Source organism: Mustela nigripes, chromosome 5 (assembly GCF_022355385.1).
Source record: "Mustela nigripes isolate SB6536 chromosome 5, MUSNIG.SB6536, whole genome shotgun sequence".
In the NCBI taxonomy this organism is placed as follows: domain Eukaryota; kingdom Metazoa; phylum Chordata; class Mammalia; order Carnivora; family Mustelidae; genus Mustela; species Mustela nigripes.
This window is the reverse complement of record NC_081561.1, coordinates 123485310-123508825: the sequence shown is the minus strand read 5'-3', so window position 1 is coordinate 123508825 and position 23516 is coordinate 123485310. Positions and strand designations below refer to the sequence as shown.

Below are 23516 nucleotides of genomic sequence, written 5' to 3'. Positions count from 1 at the left end.
CATCTTCTGAAGAACCTAAAATCAGAGAGCTCAAGTCAGTACTACATTAATTGCCTACATAATTGCCTCTTCTTCAATTTAATGGCTTATTAGAAAGCAATAAAATGCTTAGGTGTTTGACTCTGTGAAGTGACCTGTAAACTTTTTTTTTTTAACAATTTAAGACTCACCCAGCAAAATCACATAACCAATTGGCATAAACTTGCCTTTCATTCCTATGAAAGGACATTGGTTTAAAAAAAACATCTTAAACAAAACCATTAAGATTACTCTTAATTGTTCATGACCCAATTTCATGAAGAATAGTTTTAAATTTTTTCAGTTTTACACTGTAATTTAAAAATCCTATTTTTTAAGCCACTGTTAAAAATCAACCTAACTGGGCGCCTGCGTGGCTCAGTGGGTTGAAGCCTCTGTTTTCGGCTCAGGACATGATCTCAGGGTCCTGGGATCAAGCCCCACATCGGGCTCTCTGCTCAGCGGGGAGCCTGCTTCCTCCTCTCTCTCTCTCTCTCTCTCTCTCTCTCTCTCTGCCTGCTTGTGATCTCTATCTGTCAAATAAATAAATAAAATCTTAAAAAAAAAATCAACCTAACTTAACATTTTATTGATGAACTTATTTGACTCTTCAGATATTTTATAAGATAAATCATGAGAATATAATTGTGGTACTATACCATTCATATTGGGTCCATTACATTTATATACTATGTGAGAAAAAATTACTTTAATGGTAGTATGCTTAATCACTAAGTATATTTAATTAAAAGTATCTAAGATATATGAACCTACAACTTAAAAAGAAAAAAACAGTTTTATTTCAAAAATATGAGTAAATACTAATGTTTTTAATACATCCACTGGCAGATCTCATGACACAATAAAACTTGAAATAAAGAGGTTACCTGGTAATGAAGTATAGCGATTGGAAGAGAAACTGCTGACCACTGAATTAACATTTTTTCCCTGGGTTTAGAGTTATGGAGGTTTGGAAAATAGATTGGTTTGAACATGCATCCACTCACCTGCTACCACCCAGGGTTGTCTTTCTTCCCTTAACCAACCTTTATACACTACATCTACCATATCAACTCACAAAAAATAAGCCATTATGTGTAAATTCTTTAAGTTGCAATCTAATTTTCTTCTGAAAACGAAATGAAGGCTTTTCCAAGTGCAGGGTTCTACTGCACTTGGAAACACAGCCTATGTTTGATCTTCTCTATGTGCTTATAGTTACAGAAAAGTTCAAACCAAGATATTCGAAAGACGTGTAAAAATCAATACGGATTTGTCTAAAATTTTTTCAAATAATTCATTTAATTATAAATGGCAGATTTAATAAAGTGAAAATCAAATGGTGTAAGAAAGTTAGCTAAATGCTATTATAAGTTTGAATGATGAAGATATTTGGATTTTTCATTATTTAAACTTGACATATAATTTTTTTTGGTTTTGGGGTTTTTTTTGGCAGTTTTAATATTATCATCCCTTTCAAAGAAAAAGTAAGATGGAATTATTTTGACATTAATATACTGTATTGAGGTTAGGTAATGGTTTAAAACTTTTCAGAAACAAGGGTAAGAAAAAAATAGAATTAAATTTAAAGATGGATATTAAAATCTGACCATCCAGTGTTTACTGAACAACTATTTTAGGAATGAGACAAATGTTAACTGTTCCTATCTTTACTATGGGTGACTACATTTTGACATGAATAATAAAGAATAAAAAATAAGCCTTTAAATGCATGAAAATTCCAAAAACAGCTTTTTGTAATTTCATACATGGGTATTTTCATTTAATAATAAGTTTTTGGTAAATTTTAGAAAACAAAAATCTAATTGAAACTGTGATATCCTAAAATACCCTTCTCTGCTCCTTCACTAGAATAATCTCTTAATCATTTAAATGTCCACTTAGATGTCTTTTTGTTATTGTTCCATACTGAGTACAATGCCTCTCCCATATAATACTGTACTGTAATTGGCCATAATAGCCCATGAAAATGTTCCCTGTCCCAACTTGACGCTATGCTCTGTAATGGTAAAGGGCTGAGGGAACTGTGTATATTTAGCTCATCATTGTAATCCCAACATTCTTTAGTGTTCAATACATATTTTTTAATGAACCAATGACTTAATAAATTTCTGAACTCCAGCAGACTATTTCTAGGATTGCTTTTATGAATTAAATGGACTTGTATACAAAATTTTCTTAAAACCATCTTTTCATAAAAGAGAATGTGATAGGCAATTAATCACTTGACAATTGCTAATGTGAAATATACACATATGAAGTGATTTCAATAATTTTACTTTATATATACATATACTATTATAAAATTGCTTAACTTATAATCACCATTTACTACATTCTTAGATTTCACATTTCCTTCTATTAAAATATGTAACAACATTCTTCTCAAGTACTTTACATATTGTTATTAATCCATTATTGTTAACTATTCAATGTGAAAGAAAACTATTCTTTACTATATGCTCTAACTTATTTTAAAATTGCCAAGTTCTTAAGCCCAAAGAATTGAGTAGTAATAAATAAAAAATGCTACTACATATTACTCAGAACTTTATTTCAATTCAATTTACATCATGTTAGTTTTTACTTCTTAAAAGAAGTTACTTTAAGTTGCCAAAAAACAATTTAACAATAAAAAATATTCACTATAGTAAAAGGAAAATTATTTCATTATTCTCATCACTATAATTTCTCTACATTTAAAAAGATATCTAAAATAACAAATTTTGTTTCTCTTATTATCAGTATATGTAAATGCAAAGTACATTATAGTTTACTAAATAAAATATTCATTTTATGGCTTATAACAAAAATTAGCCTATTTACAATATATCTCAATTATCAATGAACTAAATAAATTCTTTGGAAAGCAAAATAGGCAGCAACGTGACTCTTCCTTCTTAGAATACTTGGGAGGAAAGCTTTTAAAAAATGACTATTTAAGATCATATAGCAAACATTCTACATAAACACCACAGTAAAGCCTAAAGCACAATACTTTTATGTTTATTGCAACTTAAATGTAACATATACACATTTGAAATAAAATATTAGATATAGAAGTTCAATATTAAAGTCAATGTGTATGCTTTATGAAAATGTTTTCTTACTCTGTTCTCTAAAGGAATGCTAATATGTATTAAAACCCTTCACTGTAATTATTTTTTTGCAAATTGAGTCAATAGATAAGTTCAAATGTTGCCTAAGTAAAATCAGGATATATCATTTTGTAATTTCATTGAATATCCTACTGTAATTTTAGATAAAACTGAAAATGCTGTATTCTCATCTACACACAGATACAGAAAAATCAAAGAAAATTACCTACTTCAAACTAAGGTAAAACAAATATTTCCAGATGACTTTACACATTTGAAAAACCATTGTTATTGGAATGTTAACACAGGAAAATTCCCATTTCTTAAAATGCTTAGAACATTATCTTGAAGAATGAATTTTTATTACTTTAAGAAAACATTTTAAAATTGCATTTTTATACTTATGAAGTAAATTATATTACTTTTTACTATTTATAATATATTATGTAAACACTTAACCTTAGAGGCTAATATCTATAATACAGCTGAAATACAGAGATGAATTTAACTTTCACAACCATTTTATAAACTGCAGTTTTATTGGTTTCACATAAAATATGAGCAGCTCTAGCAACCTCTTCAAATACTATAGTAAAAAAATTTTATTCTGGAAAATAAAAAACTTCAATAAATAACTTAATTCAACTGGCAAACTGTCAAGACCGTTTAAAGGCACTATGTTAAACGTTAATTGGTAAATAATTCTTTAACTTGAATGTGAATGTTGTAGCATAATTAAGGCACAGCTGCCAGTTTTGCTAATGAAAACTGTATTTTTCACTGTAAGAAAGAATAGTTTTATAATAAAGCTCATAGTTGAGTCACTCTTGGGGTTACACTGAGTAAAAAACAATAATGGTTTTAGATTAAAGAATCAAAATAATGGCAAAATTCCTGTCTTATGAAGCTAATCACATACATTTGAAGGCCCACCATATCTGTAAGATGAAAACTTTAGAGTAGCTTCTTGATATGGTAAACAAAAATGCCTCTAAATAAACCTAAACACTTCCAAAATTACAGTATTAACAAAACAATTTTATTTGATAATACATTTTAAGTTTTAATATACAATATTAATGGTTAAAAATTTATATCACAAAAGATTAATGACTAAATGAGAACTTTCAGTGCATTTGAAATACTTTCAATAAACATTTAACAAAGATCAAGAAATGTTTTAGAGGTTGCTCACCCTTACCTCACTGCCAGTGATCTAATGGTGTAATAAATGTAATACTAAATAAAAATAATAGGATTTTAAATAGCAGAGAAGATTATATACTAAGAGAACAATGCAAAAAGATAAAACAATTTACAGATTTTTTTCAAAAAAATTTAAAACTACAGAAAAAGTAAAATCTCTTTTTAGTCTGTACAGCATAGAATATTTTAGCTGAAATATTTTTGAAGAATCTGAAAAAAATGTTACATAAAACAATTGTTTGAAAAATATAAAAGTAGCATTTTGGTTCTTGAATTCCCAAATAACAAACAGTGATTTGAAATATGCAGCAAATTTAAAACATGTTTTTCCACAATTAGAACTGGTCATTTAACACTAAGTCCTTTTTTCTATATAATTAAGCTTTTGTTCAGCCATGAAAAAACTAGAAACTGATTGCTTGAAAATGAGCTGCATGCCCTTTGTCCTGGTTTGTCACCTTTGACCCTTAATTTGATGATCCTGCATATCAACCCATTCTATTTTTAAGAAAATAATGTCAAAGTTCTAGGCCTAAAATAGTACTTTTTACAAAAATATTAAATGTATCACAACATTCCTTTTCAGGTAATTTCTACAATGGTTTCACACTAGTGTTCATTTCACAGAGTATAAATCTCAATAATATTGTAAGCAATAACAGCCTGGTGTTTATCCTGCTTCAGACAATAGAAAATTTCCTCAAAGTGCTAAATCAAGATCATTATAATTTCAAAATTTATATTTTTCTCTTTAGAAATTGCTTATATTTTTGTTTCTAAGTAGAATTTAGTTGAGTGATTTCTAACTTTATTAATGTCAATAATCACAAGTTGTCATGTTTATTTTGATAGTGCCAGAATATAAACCAGAATAAAAACACAAATATCAAGTTCTTACTCAAACTTACAGTGGTATCAACTAAAAGTGTAGTTTTCGAGAACTCATTTGTTGCTTAAATTGGTTTTAAAACCTTGTCTTCATCTAAGTGACAGCTTTCGAAGAAAGGAAAAAACTCTAGCATTGATCCCATTGATTTTACTGACATTATTCAAAATCAATTTTATACAATAAATTAATATACTTAAGAAATAAAACTTCTCTATCACAATTTCTGGTTCATTTCAATACAGCTGGGTAAAAAGAATACATAAAAATATGTATGAAATGTAATGTATATATTTCCTACAGTGATGATGTAATTGAACCTCTATACAATTTCTGTGTACAGTTTTCAGTCAGATTTAGCAGTGACCAATATGGCTGTCTTGGTTCAGCACTATGGTCAGCGACTTTATAGAGTCACTGTGTCAGAGAACTACAACAGTATACATGCACACAGTGGGCAAACCAATGTGAGTCTATATTTCATATATTCCTATATATGTTCACATGAATCAATCTTAGTTTTTTAATAAGAAATTTTCATTGTTCTGAGTGGCAAGCTACAAAATCTTTTTTTCTTGTGGCTCATCAAAAACAGTACTTATTTAAAAAGATAATACAGTTCCTTTAAAAGGAAAGAAAATTAGGTACAGGTTCTAAGCATTTAAACATTAAAACTGGAAATTTGTAGACTTACAGAACTTTAAAAGGAATTAAGATTCCACTAGAAATTATCAAATAAGAAAACTCTTTAGCTGACAAAAATTTGTAATGGCCCTTTCATAATCAATTACTTCTAAATTGTTTCATCTATGAATAATTTTTAAATTATTTAAAATCAGCTCAGCTATGAATTAAGATAAATGTTTATAGGTCATTTTCTGACTGGAGCCTTCTAATATTGTCCCCAAAACTGGTATTTATGAATAGCACTTTAATTATTTTAAAGAGACATCAGTCCTAAACCCGAGGACTGTTTGGCATGTATGTTTTATTTTAAAACTTAGTTTTCCTTTATTCATAGTTTATAAATTATAATAGCAAGGTGTTACAAACACAAAAAAAAATTATACATGATCAGATAGCAAACAGTATCAAACTATCAGAGAGGTAAGATCCGCTTAATCTTTTTCTTCAGAGTAAATAGGATTAAAAAAACTTTAAACCACTTTATTTACAAAAATCCTGGTGTTTTTTGGAATTTACATGTGCAACACACTTTAAATCATTCTGAAGACTGACTTTGACCACTACCATATTAACACTCAATTTGTTTCACTTACAAAGTCTAGTGTATTTCCCCCTTATCAAAGATTTTTAAATTTAAATCCTGATTAATTTCACAACAAATTTTTCGTTGTTTCTGAAAGAAGTTTGGCATAGACAGATAATAAGATACTGCAACTGGACAAGGATTAATGAGAACTGATCCTCAAATCATTTGGTTCCAGATCTGTTGGCAGAGAAGCACCTATAAACGGTTCTTATAACCAATATGCATTACAAATTGATCCAGACACTTAAATTCTTAACATTTTATTATCAAGCAATGATCAGATGATCCCATTTGCAAAACAGAAAAGTCAAATAAAGCATTTTATTCATTTGTAGTATCTTCCCCTCCCTACCAAGTACTAGAAAGAGGCCTGTATGAGTTTGATTCCTGAAAATGTTCAGTAAATTTAGGCATGATGTATTGTCCTATTTTATACAGTCAGAGATAAATAATTTGGGAAGAAAGAATTCACCCCCAAATGGACAAATGTCTAATTATTAATCTCAGTGGAATACTGATTATTACGCGTTCTGTTGTTAACTTACAGTATAACTCCTCTCACATATGTGCATATCCATAGCAGAAAAAAATGGCATAAATTTCATCACAAATTTGTATTTTGAAAATCACATAAACTGGCATAAATTTCCAAGAATGTAATTTTATATTTTAAAGTTCCCCTGAAATCTTTTATTAAGTTAAATTGTGATGTTTCATAACTTACTGTTGGACTTAAAATTTTGCTATACCAACCAATGCGTTTCAGAAAGCATTTTTACATGTCACCTAGCTAACTATGATAATCATCTGGACAAAAAGGAAATATGAGGATTTTTTTTGATCAGAGTAAAAATCACAAAAATCCACCGATATTGTAAAATGTTTTAAATTCATTCTAACATGAGTTGCCGTGTATAATTTTAACTTCCACAATATTTGCGACTAAGAAATAAAAACAATAAAACAGTAATATAATTGCATTAACAGCTGTAGATAAAAAATCTTCAGTGGAGAATTTAGTTCTATGAACGGTAATCATACCTGGTAACCTTAAAAACGTATGGGATGAAAACAAATCCACAGAAAGAACAGAAGGAACTCAAAGAAACACAGGAACCTAAGATTTCAGTCTGTGTTACATGAAACAATTCAAAATGGCGGACTATTACTTACATTTAAGAAATTTCCGCAATGAGGACACTAAATACATACTGTAAGATGTGACTCGAAAACACTCAATATTTACCAACGTGCAATTAAAAAAAAAAAAAAAAAGTTTTGCAGTACAAATCTTCCTAATGCACCGCTTCCGATGTTCCAGTCAGTGGTCGGTTAATGCTCCTGCGAATGCATCGGGTTTTTTTTTTTTCCTTTTCAAACGCAACCTAAATCCAAGTGGGTTTTTCTCCGTTTTCCTCAAATCCTTAGTTTTAATTCATTAATTTACACCACCACTACCGAAGCAAAAAGGATCCCCGACGCCTGCCTGTTACAAAGCAGCACCGCTGGCGAAGTGCGCGAAGGGCAGGTGCGGACGCCCTCTGCTGGTGCGGCCCCGCGTGTCCGAGGCGCCGGTACCAGCCGCGGGAACCGGCCGCCGGGACCCCAGCCGGCGCCGCACCATCGCGACCCCGAGTCGCCCGCGCCCCCTCCCTGCCCCGGCCCTCCCGCTTCCAGCCGGCTCCGAGCGGCGGGCGGCGACCGCGGCGCAGAGACTGGGCGGCCGCGCTGGAGACGCAGCGCCGACAGCGAGCGCCGACCCAGCCGCACAGAGCGGGGAGAGAAAGGTGTGAACCCGGAAGTACATCGACCGCCCGCATCTCAGTGGTAACACGGGGGCAATAAATCAGGGCCGGAGAAGGAAGGACGCGGCTCCGGTTCCCGCACGACAACTTGCTGCGAGACCTGTCACTTCCCCACCTTGCCCTGTCCTTTCCCCTCCCTGGCGCTCGCGCCTCCTCCTTTCTTCCTGCTCCCCGGCACCGAGCTCCCCTCGACGTTGCTCACGTGCCAGACCCGGGGCCGCGAGCGGCGTCCGCACCCGCGCGCACACCCGGCCCCACTCGCACTCGCCCGGCTTCGGGGCGCGCTGCTTACCTCCGGGGCCTCATGGTCGTGTCGCTAGCCCGGGTGGGAGCGGGAGAGAGGGTGTGAGTACGTGTGTGGCGTTCAGTCCGGGGGGACGGGGCGGAGGAAGGGGCCTGGAGTCTGTCACTTCCTGAGGGAGCGCGGCGGCCGGAGACCCGGGATGCGCGCGGCGGGGCCGGGAGGGTCAGCACATTGTGAGCGGGAGGGGAAGACGCGGTGCGGAGGGGCCGGGGAGCGAGGGCGGCGCGCGGCTGCCGGGCGCGGAATCTGCTGTCGCCGCCGCTCCGCCGCCGCAGCCCGGCGGGTGGCTGGGCGCGGGGAGGAGGGGGCCGGGCCGGGGGGCGGAGGGGGGCCGCGGACGCGGCGGCGGCGGCGGGCTGCTCGGCTCGAGCCTGCGTCAGGCGGCGGCACGCGCACACCTGCCCGCCGCCGCCTGACGGCCGCGTCATTGGCTGCCCGCGCCGAGCGCGCGAGATTGAACTTTCCATTCATTCTCGGGCTGGGTTGGTGTGCTCGGCGGTGGCAGAGCTTTCCCCACCGGCTCCGGGGGAGGCGCGCCGCCTCCTGCTGTTGGAAGGGCGCGTTCCCGCGCGGGGTGTGGACGCGCCGGGTCGTCGCCGCCGGCTGCTCCAGTGAAGGCTTCGAGTGTCCGGGCCTGTCACTCTGATCCCACAGCGCGCTGCGCCTGATCCTGGGAGAGCCTTAGGCGGAGGTCCCTGGGGTGCGCCTGGAGGGAGGCGGGAGCGAAACCGTAAGAAGGTATCAAATCGCATCCTCAGCCCCGGCCGTCTTCCGCTTAACAAACGCTCTGGAGGTACCGTGCAATAGTGAACGGCCAACTCGGCACTTCCAAGTAATAATGGTACATATCTCAGAATCCACTAAGTGTCAGAAGCTTGGGGAACCTACTATCAGCTGTGTTCCATATTGCACTTCGGTTAACAGTAATTACTCAGCCTCAAATTGAATACAAACATTAATTATCTCACAAAGTACCAAAAGATCTGTGGATACCTAACCGTTGAATTTTGGTATATTTTTCCAAGTATCATTGCCTTCTCTCCTCCTGTTTTCTATTTCATGACTTCGCAGTTCTTTGTCATCAAAGTTTCTCTTTCTACTCTCAGAGCAAATAGTCTTGGTGAACCACTGTCTGACAGTGGTTGTGATCTGTGATGTGTGATCTGGACTGATCCAATACAGACTACAGACAGTTCCTGACTTACATGACTTAACCATTTTTCGACTTAAAGATGGTGCGAAAGCAATAGGCATTCAGTAGAAACCGTTCTTCGAAATTCTGAGTTTTTATCTTTTCCAGGGCTAGGATTATGCTGCAGACTCTCTCTCCTGATGGTGGGGCAACAGCACCAATTTGCAGCCCACCCCACCTGCCACCTCCCTGTCAGCCAAGTGATTCACTTATAACCATTCTGTAACTGTACAGCCGCTGCGTTTTTCACTTTGAGTACTTCACTTTTTCACTTTCAATTTGAATAAAGTACATGAGATATTCAATACTTTGTTATAAAATAGACTTTGCGTTACATAATTTTGCCCAACTGTAGGCCAATGTAAGTATTCTGAGCACGTTTAAGGTAGTCTGGGCTAAGCAATGACTTTTGTAGGTTGGCTGTATTAACTTCATTTTCAAATTACGATATTTTCAACTTGGAATTGTTTATCAGGTCATAATCCCAGTGTAAATACAGGAAGATCTGTATTAAGTGGAACTGATTAAAGGGGTTAAACATTTCTGCAAACTAAAAGCCAGATGTTTTTAAAAAAAATAAGCACATATGGTATAAAACAAATTAAAAGTGAAAACCTTTTAACATGACTAATAAAGGCCAGTTAGCTGGTAACCTGTAACTAAAAAGCAAATCTCCAAAGCATTACTATGGGATGATGACCACATTCTCCCAGTTCCTGAGCTGGGATGAGGAAACCAGTTCATCTCTCAGGGATTAACCAGAGACTAGGAAAAATGTTTCTGACCTGGGGATGAAATAAGTGTAGACAAACTGATCAGAAGCAAAAGTCCATTGTGACCCCCCCTAAGAATATTCTGGACTGGCTACTTTTGGCAAATTCCCTAGATGGCTGCCCGACTTTCTATTGAGCCTGTGTAGAATGTGCCTGGCTTTAAAGATGCTTTTTCACAGGCAAATACATAAAGTATTTCTTACATTACTCACTGACTAGTACAGAGTAGTACAGAGGATTCTCTTAGATGCAGTTGTTACTTATAACCATTGTATCAGTCAATTGCATTTGTTATAATGCCATATGTTTTACACTATGATTCCAAATATAATTTAGTGGAAAAGGCTGCAGACATTGATCACTAGAAATGAAAAACAACACTTAATTGTATATTTCCATCTGAAATATATACTTAGGCTTAAAAGCATTATAGTAATTTTTTATTTATGAGTAGGGCTTGCAAATGATGCACTTACAGAGTGGGCTTTATTTTCATTTAATAAATATGTCTTTTAGGTGCCTTATTAGACTTTGGGTATATTTATGTAATACCTATGTGAAGTCCTGAGAAGAACTGCAAACAGAATATAAAAATTAAAACATAATCTAGAAAGTCATTATTCCAGACAAATCAAGAGATATTTTTCCTTTTTTATTTCAAATTAATTACTGTCATGGCATCATGCTGCTGTCACAAAAATGAAAAATAGGAGTTATAATATTTAATGCATAATTTCATATCAGGTGCTAGGAAGGGGAGATAATGAACTTTGATAGACTAAGCACTAGCTGAAGAATATCTAAGTGTGGTTAGGAGTGGATGAAAAGCTACAAGAGAAAGTTAAAGGCAAATGAATTTATTATTTGTATATGGCTCTTGGCAATTTCTCTCAAAAACCATTTTTTTAAAGATTTTATTTATTTGGCAGAGAGAAAGAGAGCACAAGCAGGGGGAGCAGCAGGGAGAGGGAGAAGAAGGCTCTCTGTGGAGCAAGGAGCCCAGTGCAGGACTCCATCCCAGGACCTCGGTACCATGACCTGAGCCGAAGGCAGACACTTAACTGACTGAGCAACCCAGGTACCCCTAAAAATGTATTTTGCTAACTGGGGCCATGGTGATAAGTTACTTTACTCTTACAGTTGTGTCCGATAATTACTCTCTGAGAGAACAGGCTCTATCTTACTATTCTTAGTATTTCCAGTGTTTGCAAAATTGCCTGGCACATGATGGGTATGAAAGAAATATTGTTTCTTATTTTTATTTTTTTATTGAAGTATAATTAATATACAGCATTGTATTAGTTTCAGGGAAAAATGTGTTTTTTAAAATACTTATTTCTAAAGATTTTATTTTATTTTTTTAAGATTTCATTTATTTATTTGACAGAGAGAGACGCAGTGAGGGAGGGAACACAATCAGGGGGAGTGGGAGAGGGAGAAGCAGGCTTCCTACCAAGCAGGAAGCCCAATGTGGGGCTCGGTCCCAGGACCCCAGGATCATGACCTGAGCCAAAGACAGATACTTAATGACTGAGCCACCCAGGTGCCCCTAAAGATTTTATTTTTAAGTAATCTCTATACGCAATGTGGGGCTCAAACTCACAACTCTGAGATCAAGAGTCATATGCTCTAGTGACTGAATTGGCCAAGGGCCCCAGAAAATTGTTGTTTTTTAATTGGTGCCGAAGAATGGTCCCTGATTACATTATCAAGCAAATAATTAACAAGCTATTTAGAAAATACAAATGCAGTTGCGGTGTCTTATGTCTCATCCCTCCCCTCCAACCTGGCTGACTCAGTTGGTGGAGCATGCAACCGTTATTCTCCAGGTTTTGAATTCGAGCCCCACATTGAGTGAGGAGATTGCTTAAAAATAAAGTCTTAAAAAAATAAATGACTGGAGTATATGAAAGTAAATCCTATATATCATGTCCTTTTGCTTATGAATGGTAAGTATTGAGCATTATAATACTGAAAATGAGGTATTTTGCATATTTACTCACCTGTTCTAAAACAATATTTATTTTTTAAGATTTTTATTTATTTATTTGAGAGAGAGAGAGAACTAGCTAGGAGAAAGGCAGAAGGTGAGGGAGAATCAGGCTCCCCACTGAGCAGGGAGCCCAATGTGGAGCTCAGTCCAGGACCCTGGGATCATGACTTGAGCCGCCGCAGACACTTCCCAACCCCTCAAATAATTTTTAAAATAGAGTTTTAAGAATAGGAAAGAATACTATTGTATTTGTTTGCTAGAGCCCATCCTAATGACCTCATCTTAACTTGATCATCTGTGAAGACTTTTTCCAAGTAAGGTCACATTTGCAGGTATTGGAGGTTAAAACTGCAACATCTTTTGGAGGGGGAGCAATTAAAATCCCTAAGGTATCATTATTATAAGTAGATGATTTTGCTTCTTCACTGAAAAATGAGTATCTTTTTGGGCACCTGAGTGGCTCAGTTGGCTGAGTGTCTGACTCTTGGTTTTAGCTTAAGTGGTGATCTCAGGTCATGGGATCAAGTATCATGTCAAACTCCAAGCTCAGCATGGCGTCTGTTTGAGGTTCTCTCTCTCCCTCTCTGTCCCTCCCCCTGCTCACCAGTGTGCTCTTTCTCTCTACATAAAGAAATAAATAAAATCTTCGAAGAAAATTTAGAAATGAATATCTTTCTGCAGAGAATTGCTTAGATCCACATCAATTTTTTAAAAAATAGGTATAAACCCTTTTGGTTTTTTTAATCTTTTTTTTTAAAGATTTTATTTATTTATTTGACAGAGAGATCACAAGTAGGCAGAGAGGCAGGCAGAGAGAGAGGGGTAAGCAGGCTCCCTGCTGAGCAGAGTGCCCGATGTGGGGTCGATCCCAGGACCCTGAGATCATGACCCGAGCCGAAGGCAGAGGCTTAACCCACTGAGCCACCCAGGTGACCCATGCCCATTTTTTTTATCCAAAATTATTACTGACTGGGGGCACCTGGGTGGCTCTTGTGGTTAAGGCGTCTGAGCATGGAGCCTGCTTGGGAGTCTCTCTCTCCCTCACCCCCCGCCATTTCCTCCCTCTTCACACTCCTTTCTCTCTCTCTGTCTAATAATAATATAATAATAATAAAATAAAAATAAATAATATTTTAATGAATAAAATTTATTTATTATTTATTTTATTAAATAAATAATTTGCGCTCTCTCCCAGTGAGAATCACCTAGCCAACCCAAAGATACATGAGAAATAATTAGTGTTTGAAGTTTTAAGCTGCTACATTTATTATTAAAAATAAATAAATAATAAAATAAAATAACATAGAAAAATCACTATAGAGTTGGGTCAGCTGACTGGCTTAGTTGGTCGAGCATGCAACTCTCCAACTCAGCGTCATGAGTTTAAGTCCCATGTTGGGGATAGAGTTGATGATAAGGAATTCCCAATCAGTGATCTGCCTGGAGTCATTTCTTCCATTAGTCCTACTTTAATAACTAAAACTGCTGTGCTTTTAACCTTACAGATCAATCATGGAAAGATAGTGTTAAAGTACAAGTGGTATTTGGTATTTAAGATAGTGACAAACAAGTTGGCTCAAATTACGGGACAGAATTAAAAAATTATAACAGCTATCTTGATTTCATGTATTAGAACATAGTATAACGGATGTAAAACTGGAGTAGATGGTAGACCAGTCTTAAACAGTCAGTAAAGTTATTCAGAAATAAACCTAATGGAACACCAGAATACATTTATTGTGATGTGATTGAGTAGAGAGAAATTATATTGTAATTCAACACCTGTCCTTTTTGTATAGTGGGAAGCAATTTCTAAAATAAGAAGGGATTCGGGCACCTGGGTGGCTCAGTGGGTTGAGCCTCTGCCTTCGGTTGGGGTCATGATCTCAGGGTCCTGGGATCAAGTCCCACATCGGGCTCTCTACTCGGTGGGGAGCCTGCTTCCTCCTCACTCTCTCTCTCTGCCTGCTTGTGATCTCTCTCTGTCAAATAAATAAATAAAATCTTTAAAAAAATAAAAATACAAAAATAAAATAAGAAGGGATTTGGGGTGAAGAATTAACATGTGTTGAGTCTTTACTAAATACCAGACTCTTAAGTATTTATATCTTATATCTCATAAAAATGATATAAATGATAAAAATATAAATGATAAAAAAGCATATAAATGATTATGCTCATAATCATTTTCATTTCCAGAAGACGATTCTTTTTTTTTTTTTTTAAGATTTTATTTATTTATTTATTTATTTATTTGGAGAAAGAGAGAGAAAAGAGGAGCAGAGGGAAAGAACAACCAAACTCCACACTGAACTTGGAGCCTGATACAAGGCTGAATAATGTGACCCAGAGATCACGGCCTGAACTGCAATCAAGAATTAAAAACTTAACTGACTGAGCCACCCAAGTGCCTCTTCAGAGGAGGATTCTAAGGTTATTTATTTACTTCATGTTTCTCAAAGGGTGTTTTATAAATCACTCACATCAAAATCTCCTGAAGAGCTTAATAGAAATTTAAATTCCTGGGGCACCTGGGTGGCTCAGTGGGTTAAGCCTCTGCCTTCGGTTCGTTCCAGTCATGATCTCAGGGTCCTGGGATCAGATGGGAAGAGCGGCTTGACTGGGGCAATGCTTCGGTGTGGCTGCTGTCGGCTCCCTTTTCTCAACAGACCATTACCTTGCCTGGAATACTGTAAGCACATGTTGAAATTTATTTTTTAATAACCGTATGAAGTTATGAATTTGGGGAGAAAGACGTGGCAGGAGCCGCATTCCGTGATTTGTCAGTTGAGTCTGTGTTTTCCTCTGTTATTCTCCAGTCTAAAGAGAACCAGGAAGGAGTGGGTTTAGCCGGCAAGCTTCAGAACGGAATGAAGCCAAATCTGACAAGTGAGAGAAGTGCCAAGAATTCAGGTCTCGGAGATTATGGTGGATTCAGGGATAGATAGCTAGGGCAATTAGAATATGCAAGCAATTAGCCAGAGCTAATTAGTTAACAACAGACTTCCCCTAAGCTCTGAAAACCTAGTTACAGAGCATTTGAAACAGCTAAAGTAAGGCTTTAGATGTCAAAATGTTTCCCAAAGTAGAACACACAAATTGAATCAGCAGGCGTAACTGTGAACAGTTTCAAAATACTGTTAAGTAGAAGATTTATATTTTTCTGGGGTGACTGAAGGGCTCAGTTGGTTAAGAGTACGCCTTCAGCTCAGGTCATGATCCCAGGGTCCTGAGATAGAGCCCCACACTGGGCTTCCTGCTCAGTGGGGAGCCTGCTTCTCCTGCTGCTGCTCCCCCTGCTTTTGCTCTCTCCCTCTCTTAAGTAAATTAATTAAAAATCTTAGGGGAAAAGATGATTTATGTTTTTCTTAAGGATAACAAAGAAAACCACAGATTAAGGAGTCGTTGAGAAAGGTTAAGATTTACTCTGAAAGGGATAGGACTTGTAAAAAAAAAAAAAGTTTCGTTTATACCGCTTTTTGTATATTTTTTCACTTTGTATAATGAGTAGCTAACTAATTTATAATATCTCAATAAAAGTTTACATATTTAGATATAAGCATTTACTTTTCAAATTTATAGAGCTAATTTCTTAAGTTCAAAGGATTGTCATAGATTCTAGCTAGGAGACTGTGCTTCTGAGTCCTGATGGGGCAGCCCAGTGCTATCTCATCAGGAATGATTAGAAATACGTTAGATGGGAGATGGAAGGATTCAGAAAGTGACATTAGTTGTTAAGCTACCCAATGTGAACCTTGAAGCAGGTTACAAAATTTCCCTTTTGCTTAGAGTCCCAGGAGCCCTTGGAGGAAGCTTTGGGATTGATAGCTACATCCCTGTGATAATGAAATTAGGACAAAGAAGGGAGATGAAATCCACCCAGCTGGACAGGAGTGGGGTTTAATACATCAGGATGGGAAACAATTCACCGTATAACAAAAGAGGTTCTTTTTGATCATCAGGGAAAGGGTATTCTTTTCATAAAGTCTATATTTTTTTTCTGTTATTCAGATTTGGTGAATTCTATTTATCTGTTCTCAAGTTCACTGATTCTGTCCTGTCATCTGCATTGTACAATTGAGCCTATCTAATGATTTATTGGTGTTGGTTATTATATTTCTTTCAGCTTTCTATTTTCCATTTTTTTTAACATCTGTTTCTTTACTGAGATTGTCTACTATCGCCCTCGCCCAGCAAGGACGACAAGATGCCCTGGTTCAAATGCATCTTCTCTCTCTTCTCTCTATTTCCGCAAGTCTACACACTTATTTATGCTTACATGACCAATCAGCGAGCAGGGTACAGGAGGGAGCGAATCAGGCTGTGCACCTAAACGAACAACTTCGCTAGCAACCAATGCTGTTTACTTCCTCTTTGTGCGTTCCGCTTAGTCTCACGAGGCAATCCTAACCTGGCAACTAGCCAGGCACCATCTTTTAATGGCGGAGGCCGCCTTGGCCAGGGGCCTGCCTCCGACATCTCCCCCTTTTTTCTTTTATGGCAGGGATCGTGCCTGTCTTAGGTGGTCAGTGGCGGGGAATATCCTTACCCGTCATCAGACGGCGGATATCAATGATCTGCGTCCTGTCTTAGGTTGGTATATTTCCCCCACCAATCTTACCCATCATTGACTACCGATCCAGCATACTTAGCCACACTTGGGGGGATGTTCCAGCCTCGATGGCTAACAAGGCCTGCACCATGGCTTGCTGTTGCCTAGGTTGCTGTCGCCTCCAAATTTGCAGTTTCCTTACTAGCAGAATCAAGCCCACTACGAGGATTATCATCAGACCAATTACGCTAGCCCACTGTTTTGTAAAGGTTAACACATCTTGCAATGTTTTGATTATCTCTGGGAGGGTTGCAAGCTCAACTCTGGTGTTATTTATCCTTGTTATGCCTAGTAGGAGGTGCTGAGTATAGTTTTGGAATTCTGCGGACTAATTCCCCCGCAAGTATTGGGAGAGCTGTCGGGAGACATTCTGTAAGTCACTCACATTAGTATAGGCTATGGGAGTTACACAAATTGCCAGGAAGGGTGCTATACATCCCAGTCCCAATAGGGCCCCCCATATGTCCACTTGTTCTTGAACCAAATCCACTCTCTGGTTGACTATCAGGATTTCTGCTTGCAGATGTGCATTGATCTATGTTTGAAGGGCAGCCGCCGTTCCTTCTGCAAGGGTGTTCACAGCTTCCGCAGTGGGTATAGTTGGAGCAAGCGAGACGGCTGCTGCCGTGGCAGCTGCTGTAGATATAGCCAATGCTGTCACAACGGCAGCTGTGATACCAAAATCTCTCTTCTTTCTGGATAGCACCACCAGTAACTTGTCCTCTGGAATGGAAACTGGGATAGGAACATGGGTAGGGATACGCACAATCACAGCCAGCTTGAAGGCCGTGACATTCCAGCACTGGGAAAGATAGCAATTCTTAGTGCAATTCAATGTATCATACAGCTCGCTAGCATTTGTTACGAGGAAAGGGAACGGTGGCCAGACGCATATGGGAGTGGGCTGATAAGTAATATTATTGGTTGGGACAAGACACATTAACTGTTGTCTCAAAGGTACTAGAGTCATTTTGTTTATAAGAACAGTTATGAAATTTGCCACCATGGACATGGACACTGATGAGATATCAGTACATGCTCCTAGCAAGTTACAGACCTGCAATGCATCAAAGGGAGAGGAGGGAATATGAGAGAAGAGTTAGTCACTGGTAAAGGATATGGCCATGCTTTAACCACTGCTCACAGCTCTCTGCCTTGAGTCTGCCACAGGAGGTGTAGCATCCCCAGAGTTATCATCAGCATCTTCAGCATCATGACTGGTGTTCGGAGGCAAGGCTGCACGCACCAGCCGCTCTGGGATCCAAATTGGAGCCTCCTTTTCCTGTGGAAAAACACATACAGACCCCCTACTCCATACTAACACTGGATCTGGTCCATTCCACTTTCCTGTGAGGATGTCCATCCAAAGTACTAAAGGCTTAGGGGAAACGGCAGCATCACTTGCATGTCTGTCTGCAGCTGATTTACCCATTTTGTCCAACGTTAAAAAATACAAAATAAAGAGAATGGTGTTGAGCTTATCTTTAGGGGACCTGAAGGGGCCCCCTATTCCCCCTTTTTGTTTATAAAGCGCATTTTTTATTGTAAGATGTGCGCGCTCCACAACACTCTGTCCTTGTGAGTTATAGGGTATTCCATGTATCAAGTGAATGTCAAGTTGTTGTAGGAAGGCTTTAAAGGGTTGTGAGGTGTAGCCTGGACCATTATCTGTCTTTATTTGGCGTGGCTTTCCCCATGCTGCGAAAGCCTGTAGGCAATGGGCAATAACATCTCTGGATTTTTCCCCCCATATGCACTGAGGCAAAAATTATTCCAGAGCAGGTATCTACAGAGACATGAACATATCTTAACTTTCCAAATTCTGAAACATATGTGACATCCATATGCCATATATGATTAGGTAACAAACCCTTAGGATTAAACCCCAAGGACGGTGCAGGTAGTAAGATCACACAATTTCTGCGGGAGACTACTAAGTCCCGTGCCTGTGCTTTTGTTATGTTAAATTTGAGGCGTAGAGTTAAAGCATTGTTTCTTCAAATCCTCCCCTAAGTGGTCCCATTGAGGTATGTTTAGCAAGCCTTCATCTAGGAACCATGGAGCCACCTTTTCCACTGTATTCAAAAAGGCCCGAGCAGTTTTTGCTTTTAGTGGAGTGCCATTGGCTTTCAGCAGGTCTTCTAAAGACCCTTCCAACCACACTTTAGATACTTCAGATCCCATTATGAACACACAGAAAACAAACGTGGACGTTAAAGACTCGCCGCTAAATTCCGCTCTAAGGCCGCCCCGCTTCTTACTGCGGACTCGCTAAATCCCGGCTCAAAGGCCGCCCTGCTTATTTTTTTTTTTTTTTTAAAGATTTTATTTATTTATTTGTTAGAGAGAGAGTGGGAGAACACAAGCAGGCAGAGGCAGAGAGAGAAGCAGGCTCCCCACTGAGCAAGGAGCCTGATGCGGGACTCGATCCCAGGACCCTGAGATCATGACCTGAGCCGAAGGCAGCGGCTTAACCAACTGAGCCACCCAGGCATCCCGCCCTGCTTCTTATCACGTACTTTTACTCCCCACTTTCCTGCAGATTACCATGCAAGATTCCTTTATTTAGTTCCTGGGTGCCGGCGCCATTTATCACCCTCGCCCCGCAAGGACGACAAGATGCCCTGGTTCGGATGCATCTTCTCTCTCTTCTCTCTATTTCCGCAAGTCTACACACCTTATATACACTTACATGACCAATCAGTGAGCAGGGTACAGGAGGGAGCAAATCAGGCTGTGCACCTAAATGAACAACTTCACTAGCAACCAATGCTGTTTACGTCCTCTTTGGGCGTTCGGCTTAGTCTCACGAGGCAATCCTAACCTGGCAACTAGCCAGGCACCATCTTTTAATGGCGGAGGCCGCCCTGGCCAGGGGCCTGCCTCCAACAGTCTACATTTTCCTTTGTTTCAAAAGAACTCACATTTGCTTGTCGAAACATTTTTATGATGTCTGCTCTGTAATCCATGTCAGATAATTCTAAAATCTGATTCATGTTGATGTTGGTATCATTTCATTGTCTTTTCTCATTCAAGTTGTGATATTCCTGGCTCTAGGTATGACAGGTGATTTTCTATTATATACTAAACACTTGGGTGATTCTAGGTCTTATATGCATCTTCTATTTTAGCAGGCAGTCACTCTGTTTAGGTTTACCATGCAGATCATATTCTACTTATAGACTGTGGTTCCATTGATGATTTAATTTTTGGAGACTTTGCTGTGTTATTTTGGTCTGCTTACCTCCCCTGGTACCATCAGGGTTCTGACTGATCTCCTCTGATGCTTTTTATCTGTGGGATAAAAGGCACTTCCCCAGCCAAGCCACCTGTACCTCTAGGTGAGAAAAGCAATTCTTCAGCTCACAGGGTTGAAGAGTAGTTCCCCAGAGCCACCTGTTGGCAGAGGAACTTCTACTCTGTCCCCCTGGACAGTGCCACTGGCCTGCCTGGTGTTATTTGAATGACTCCTATTTGATCCAGGGGATGAATGAGCCTACCTGGTCCATCTCCTGCCATTATGTTAGGGTTCAGGAGACATGGGGTCTGGGTTGCTTTCTGTTTCTGGGTGAGGAGGATAATTAGGATACCTGATCGCTGTGTTGTTCCTCTAGTCTTTGGTCCCTAGCCTTTCTCTTTTCACCTTTCAAAGGCCTCCAATGATTGCCTCTTTCATTGTTTCCAGGGTTTATAGCTGTACTTGGCAGGAACAGGGAGAGAAGTCTATGCTGTCTTGTCTGAAAAAGCCCACCAGAGAGGATGTGTTTAAAGTCAATGTTGTCATTTATGTACTCTCTAGCCAGTCCTTGAAGGACTTAGACCATTCATTGAACAAATATGATTGAGTACTTACTATGTGCCAGGAGGTATCTTAGAAATATGGATGGTTTGGTACCTGCCCTCATGGAGGGAGCATTTCAGTACAATGGAGAATCATTTCGTAGTAAGAGTTATATTTGGAGACCAAAAGAGTATCATAAAACAACAACAGCAACAACACTTTATCATCTCTCTGTCTTCCACTGTGGGGTCAATACAACAAAGACCAGCAGAATATTGTGGCTGGAGATGCAAAGACATGTGCCGACATCAGGATGATAGTGAAAACAGTAGTCCAGAAAGCACTGCCAAGGAACAGAATCCTGCAGTGTTTACAAAAGAAGAGCATGAGCCACATGGGCTAGTCAAAGGAAATGGACTTGACCTGGTCCTGATAGTAGGTAGAAGCTCTAGCAAATTCTCATTGCCTCCTAGACCCACATTGAGCAGAGATGTAGGGGATGGTCTGACAATCCCAAGGGCTGTTTGGATGATAATAAGGCACACAAGACAGCTGAGGCTGTGTTTCACACAACCAATAAGCAGGATCGGGACTATAAAATGTTATCTATATTGATTTATAAAACACTGTTTTTATCTAACCACCCATTTCACTGTAGTGATGCTCATCTTCTAAATAATAAGAAAATAGTCTGTAGAAAAAGTAGATAAAATTATGATTAAAGAAGTAGCAGTAAAGAAATTTTTTCCAAACGAAGATAAATACATTAGAGCAAGTACATGGGCTGAGGAAGGGCACTAATTTTATTTTTTATTTTTTTTATTTATTTGACAGAGCAAGCAAATGAGCAGGTTGACCCATTTCATATTTAAATTTCCAGGGTACTAAATTTTATTTGCTGCAAAATTGAAGCTGACTAATTTTTTAAAACTTGTATCTTTTTTAAAAAAAGATCTTATTTATTTATATGTCAGAGAGAGCACAAGAAGAGGGAGTGGCAGGCAGAGGGGAGGGCGAAGCAGACTCCCCGCCAAGCAGGGAGCCCGGTGCAGGGCTCAATCCAGGACCCGGCATCATGACCCAAGCCGAAGGCAGATGCTTAACTGGCTGAGCCACCCAAGTGTCCCTAAAATCTTTAATCTTAAAATTATGGAAATGAAACAAGTTTATTGAAAAAAATTAGAACATGATAGGGTCCATAATGTAACAAGTAGAATTCTCAGAGTTGAGAGTTTTCCCATGGCATCAACAAAGCATTTCCCTGCTTGAGGACATACAATGTTATCAGAGGTAAGTTAGGGTAATAGAGTACCTACTGTTTTGAAAATGCAAGACTGAAAGGCTGTAAGAAAGGCAAAAACCGAGTCTCCTAGAGCCGTTTCTCCATTGCAGAGGGTAAATTGTAATACATCTGTGGCCACTAACATTTAAAGTTTGTCTAATCTAGCTCCTTAATCAGGATGAGGGGGCTCTGAAGGGTAAGAGGGGATTCTATACTGGGAACTGAATTTGCAGCAGATGAATATCCAATTGGATGGAGAAAAGGACAAGTTGACCTGTAAAAGGCAGGAAAGAAAGAAATGGAAGGAAGGGAAGAAAAGAAAGAGAATTAATAAACATGAGATGTCACATTAACCTGATTTCTTACCAAATTCTGTAACATGCCCTTAAATTACAGAATAAACCAACATCTGTGGATATCCCACTGAATAAGAAAGATAAAGTATTTTTCATAATTTGGCATCAGTGGACAATGGTTGAACTGTTAACATAAAGCCCTCATACTGTGGGCCACCTATAGCCACTGGTTTTTATACCCATCCCTTGCCCCCTTAGGCCTTGGGAACTAATTATAAAATAATGACATCAAAAAGAAACTCCCACATTGTGTCTAAGGTAAGGATTCAAAGGGTCTCCAAATGAATAATGAAAGGTATTAAGATCATTCTATCATACTATTTTTGACAGGTAATAAACATTCACATGGGACCTGTCAAAAAATGCTGGAACAGAAACAGAATGAAGTAGAAGATGTGTATTACAGCTGAAGAGCACACTTCAGAAGAACAAAATTTTACATAATTGCCTTGATTCCCAAAGAGATTAAAGAAATTATGAGCTCAGCAAAGTAAGAAAAGACCATGTAAAATAACCCTATCTCTGACCCATCATATAATCTTGACTGGAACAAAAAAATAAAATCTCTTGTGTGTTTTGTTTTGTTTTGTTTTGTTTAATGTAAGCTCTATACGCAACACAGGGCCCCAACTCATGATCCCAAGACTTGATCACACACTCTACAGACTGACCCAGCCAGGCACCTCAATAAACAAAAGTACTTTGAGATTTCTCCATCATAAGGCACCGTGAATAGAAATGCTAATTCTGTAATGGGACTTTAGTTTTAGTTTAGTTTTGTTTTGTTTTTAATTTTTAAGTAAGAATAAAAACAGTTTTCACTTCCTTAAAACTAAGTGCAGGTGGTACAAGAAACAGAGGCTATTTAATTAGACTCCTGTATTACAGAATTTCAATATGGAAGAACTCTCTGAGG

General features: G+C 38.6%; 1 long non-coding RNA gene across 3 annotated transcripts; it reads left to right on the top strand.

The window, feature by feature from the left end:
• The first annotated feature begins 8375 nt into the window (after positions 1-8375).
• LOC132017474 (uncharacterized) lies at positions 8376-23177 on the top strand. 3 transcript variants are annotated; one of them, XR_009404290.1, is made up of 4 exons: positions 8376-8652; positions 11506-11654; positions 14834-15002; positions 22931-22969. It is a non-coding gene; the product is annotated as an uncharacterized LOC132017474 (long non-coding RNA). The 3 variants fall into 3 exon arrangements; XR_009404288.1 differs by lacking the exon at positions 14834-15002 and having other exon boundaries at positions 22931-23177; XR_009404289.1 differs by lacking the exon at positions 14834-15002 and having other exon boundaries at positions 8376-8656; positions 22931-23177.
• Positions 23178-23516: the final 339 nt, after the last annotated feature.